Below are 5,475 nucleotides of genomic sequence, written 5' to 3'. Positions count from 1 at the left end.
CGTTGCAACTCCAAGAAGTCAGACACTTGTAAAACAGCCACATCGAGGAATCAGGCCAAATGTATCACGAGCTGCAGGGTGGGGAATGAACTGAGCTCAAAGGTCAGAAATCACACCTCACCGGGTTATAGTCCAACAGATTTATTTGAAAACACAAGCTTTCCGAGTCTTACTCCTTCTTCAGGTGTTACTGAGAGAGGTGGTATCAGACACAGAATTTATAAGTAAAAGATCAAAGGGCCGCGGAAGGTTTTAATTGATTAATCTGTATATGTAAATCCACGAATTCCTTTGGAGTCACTGTCCTGAGAGAAGTAAAGGTTTTATCAGTGTAAAAAAGAGGTGACATTTTAGGGCAGACAATGCACGTTAGGTGTGAGGCCTAGTTTAGAATCTCTGTTCTGGTCTGGAGTCAGACTGATTGTATTCTAGAGTAGGGATTTATCAAATGCCACATTGACTGACTATCTATCAATTGTGTGCTTTTTGAAGAAAATAGAATGTATCTGCAAGTACAGTTTCACACCATAGATTCACGTTTGTGTGTGTGGGGAGAGAGAGTGAAAAGGAGTGTGTGTGTGTGTGTGTGTGGGGAGAGAGAGTGAAAAGGAGTGTGTGTGTGTGTGACAACACAGTGCGGAGCTGGGGGAACACAGGCAGCATCAGAGGTGTGTGTGTGTGTTCAAAGGAATTCAAAATGACTCCAAAGGAATTTGGGGATTTACATAAACATATTAATCAATTTAAACCTTTTAACTGATTAAAGATTTAACAGCATCTTAACTTTGTTTAGTACATCTGCAACAGTAGTGTGACCCTTTGATCTTTTAAATTCTGTATCTGATACCACCTCTCTCACCCGAAGGAGGAGTAAGACTCTGAAAGCTTGTGTTTTCAAATAAACCTGTTAGACTCTAACCTGGTGTCGTGTGATTTATGACCTTGTCTACCCCGGTGCAACATTGGCACCTCCACATCTCAGCAGAAAGGGCTTTGAATCAGGAAGCAACATCAGAAACATGATTAGGGATTTAAATTTAGCCCTTTGGACCTGCTGGGGCACTCAGTTACAACAATAATTGATGGCAGCTGCTGAAAGCAAAACTCAGCACTGCTCCCTGCTGGGAAGAGAACACTACAAATCCTCCAGAGATAGTAGGAACTGCTGATGCTGGAGTCTGAGAGAACAAGGCGTAGAACTGGATGAACACAGAAGGCCAGGCAGCATCAGAGGAGCAGGAAAGCTGATGTTTCGGGTCTGGAGAAGAAATTCTGAAGAAGGGCCCAGACCCGAAATGTCAGCTTTTCTACTCCTCTGATGCTGCCTGGCCTGCTGTGTTCATCCAGTTCTACGACTTGTTATCTTTTACTACAAATCCTCCTCCTCTTTGTGAGACCAAAAAGCACCGTAGAAACACATTTCTTTGGGAAACACTCTGGGAGCCCTTGAAAATGCTTTAGCATTCAAAGGTACGGTAAGGTACCGTAAAGTGAGAGGTGTGCTAGCCAAAGGGTGTTTTCTTTTCGTCCATTCAGTAAAAGGCACCTGTGAATCACAGTGCACATGGCAAAATCAAAACCTCCTGTAGAGCACGTAGCACAGGACTGCCCCATTGTTTCCTGACCTGTAAGTTTATTGCAAGACAGTCTTACATGGAATAATGCCTGTCCTGACGATGTGGGGCAAATGGTAATGAGTCCAATGCTCATGCAGCACTTACAACCACCGCACGCTGCCTTCGAAGTGACTGTGGAGGGTAGACACTGTCACACATCTCCTTCTGGAAAGTTCCTTTAGATGTCTGGAGAGAGATACAGTGGTTTTTGCCGAGGTTCGTCCTGAGCAGCTTCGTGACGCGGGTCTGTGCTCTATGGTCTGTTCCTAGGGACGCACACCGAGGCAAACATCGACTGCAACTGGAGGACAATCAACTCGGTGAAAGATGCTCTTTGGTCTGCCCGAAACCTGTTGGTATCCCAGAACAAAAAGTTAACCCTGACCAAGTGTGGCAGAGTGACACATTCCAGGGTCCAGTACCACATGCTGAGGGGCACACTAACATTCGGGGCAGCTGCTGCCAAGACACAATGGGGAAAGACCACTGTACGAGATCTTTCAGCCAAAGTTAAATGGGGATCAATTCAGTTATTGAACACTCCTGATGCCTCAAATACATGTAAGTATAACCTTGCACAATTAAGAGATGCCTTTGGTTTGTTTGCTGGATTGAGTCAAACTCCAATGTTTGTTTTCTTCATATGTCACTGTTCAGAATTGAACTGCTTTAGTGACTATGTATATATATTTTATATGAATAATGTGTATTTAAAAAAAGGGCTTACAGTCTTTGACCATCTAATGCTGCCTGACTACTGGAGAGCTCATCGAGCTAAATTGCCCAGATGACTCGTTCTATGGCCCTCCTTGTCACAATAGAATATAGAGCATAGAACCATACAGCACAGGAATGGGCCCTTAGGTCTATGATGTTGTGCCAAAAATGACACCAAATGAAAACTAATCCCTTCGATCTGCCCTTGGTCCATATGCCTCCATTCCTTGCATATTCATATCTTATCTAAAAGTCCCTGAAATACCCTTATCATATCTGCCTCCACCATCACTCCTGGCGTTCCAGACTCCTATCACTCTCTGTGTTAAAAGAAACTTGACTCTCATGTCTCCTTTGAACTTCCTCCTTCTCACCTCAAATGCATGCCCCCTAGTATTAGACATTTCAGCACTGGGATAAAGATTCTGACCATCAACTCTTATCTATGCATCTCACGATTCTATAAACTTCTATCAATCACCCCACAGGCTCCGCCACTCAGGAGAAAACAGCCTGAGTTTTCCTAGTCTTTCTTTATAACTCATGCCGTCTAATCCAGGCAACATCCTGGTAAAGCTCTTCTGCACCAAAGCATTCACATCCTTCCTGTAGAGTGGCAACCAGAATCAATCACAATACTTTAAGTGTGGCCTAACCAAAGTCTTACAAAGTTGCAACATGACATCCTGACTCATGCACTTAGTTTCCTGGCCAATACAGGCAAGCATGCTTACGCCTTCTTTACCAACCTATCTACTTGTGTGGGCAAATGAAACATATCTCACTCTGTAGAGGACCATGCTAAACAGTCATTTGTCATGGATGTCACTGCTGATTGTTCTCAGGATGAAGAACATCTCCTGTCACTTTTGTTCCTGAAACAGACTCATTGCCAGCGTGATAGACCCAGCCACGTCAGACCCAGGGGTTAGAGTGTCACCGAGATCTGCCACCCAGAAAAAGGCCCTTAGGCCCATTGAGTCTTTCCCAGTCAAAAACAAACACTTAAGTATTCTAAGACAACAAGGTCCTTAGAAGAGGCTTCGCAGTGGGGTTAAATATTCTAATCCTATTTTCCAGCACTTGGCCCATAGCCTTGTATATCTTGGCACATATCAAAATCTCTTCAATGTTCTGATAGTTTCTAGCTCGACCATCTTTCCAGGCAGTGAATTCCAGATTTCTTCACATTCTCTCTAAAACTCCTGCTCTTTACCTTAAACCTATGCTCTCAAGGTCCAGCAGGGGAAAGGTTTCTTCCTGTCTACCCTATCTATACCCATGGTAATTTTATAAATCTCAATCATGTCACAACTCAGCCTCCTCTATTCCAAGGAAAACAATCTCAGTCTATCCAATCTCCCTTCATTACTGAAACTCTCCAGTCCAGGCAACACCCTGGTAAAATTCCTTTGCATGCTTTCCAGAGCAATCACATCCCACCTATTGTGTGGGTTCCAGAGCTACACAGAATATTGCAGCTGTGGCCCAACCAACTTTTTATACAGTTCCAACAGTATCTCCTTGCTCTTCAACTCTATGCCTAGGCTAATAAAGGCAAGTATCCCATTTAACTTCTTATTCACCTTATCTACCTGTCCTGTTACCTTAAAGGACCTGCAGACACACACACACTAAGGACCTTCCAATCCTTGGTGTTTCCCAGGGTTATTATTGTTGCTGTTGTTGCCATGCTGAGGGAGATAGAGAAGGATGAACACTGACCAGCAGTGACCTGTAGCAGAAGACAAACAGCCTTCCTCACATGAAGTGGTCAATTCTGAACATCCCTCAGGATACATTGGTGACAAAGTTTATTGTTCTCGAGACCCTGGTGCTGGGTCTATTGCTTTTTGCCATTTATATAAATGATTTGTATGTGAACGTATAAGGTATTTTTAGTAAGTTTGCAGATGACACCAAAATTGGTGGTGTTGTGGACAGTGAAGACGTTTATCTCTGAATACAACCTTGATCAGATGAGCCCATGGGCCGTGAAGCAACAGATGGAATTTAATTTAAATAAATGTGAGGTGTTGCATTTTGGTAAGGCAAACTGGGGCAGGATATATACACTTAATGGTAAGGTCCTGGGGAGCGTTGCTGAACAGAGAGACCTTGGGATGCAGGTTCATAGTCCCTTGAAGGTGGAGTCACAGGTAGACAAGGTAGTGAAGAAGTTGGGATGTCATATTGTGGCTGTACAGAACATCAGGCTACTTTTGGAATACTGCATTCAATTCTGGTCTCGCCGCCATAGGAAAGATGTTGTTAAACTTGAAAGGGCACAGAAAAGATTTACAAGGATGTTGCCAAGGTTAGAGTGTTTGAGCTATAGGGAGAGGTTGAAAAGGCTGGAACTATTTTCCCTGGAGCATCAGAGTCTGAGGGGTGACCTTATAGAGGTTTATAAAACCATGAGGGGCATGGGTAGGGTAAATAGTCAAGGTGTTTTTTTTTTTCCAGAGTAGGGGATTCCAAAACTAGACAACATAGGTTTAAGGTGAGAGGGGAAAGATTTAAAACGGACCTAAGGAACAAATTTTGCATGCAGAGGCTGGTGCATATGGATTGAAGTGCCACAGGAAGTGTTGGGAGCAGGTACAATTACATCATTTAAATGACTTCTGGATGGATGTATGAATATGAAGAGTTTAGAGGGATATAGGCCAGATGCTGGTAAATGCAGATTACATTAATTTAGGACATCTGGTTAGCATGGACAAGTTGGATCAAAGGGTCTGCTTCCATGCTGTACAACTCTGTAAGTTTGATGATCCGAAGACAAAAATTTCCACTTGATTGTATTCACTGAATGATCACAAATAAAGGGGCAGCCGGAGTGCAATGATCAACCCAAAAAGGACAGTACAAAACATGAAATAGAGCACAGCAAAATGATCATTGAAATATTCGGAGATTTAAAGATGGACTGAAAGGTGTTTGCATGATCAACACCTTTGCTGGACAAAAATATTTTGCACGTTTTAATCAGTGTAAAGCAAAATCACTCCTCTTGAGAGTTTCTTAATTCAGTCTCAATACGAGATATATCCAGTGACAAGCATGACTTAACTTCATTGTCATAAATTGTTTGCTTGTGTTGTTTTTAAAATATAGAATCTAACTTGAACGATGTTGC

Source organism: Rhincodon typus, chromosome 35, assembly GCF_021869965.1.
Source record: "Rhincodon typus isolate 14 chromosome 35, sRhiTyp1.1, whole genome shotgun sequence".
Lineage (NCBI taxonomy): Eukaryota > Metazoa > Chordata > Chondrichthyes > Orectolobiformes > Rhincodontidae > Rhincodon > Rhincodon typus.
The sequence above is the reverse complement of the archived record's forward strand: the minus strand, read 5'-3'. Positions refer to the sequence as shown.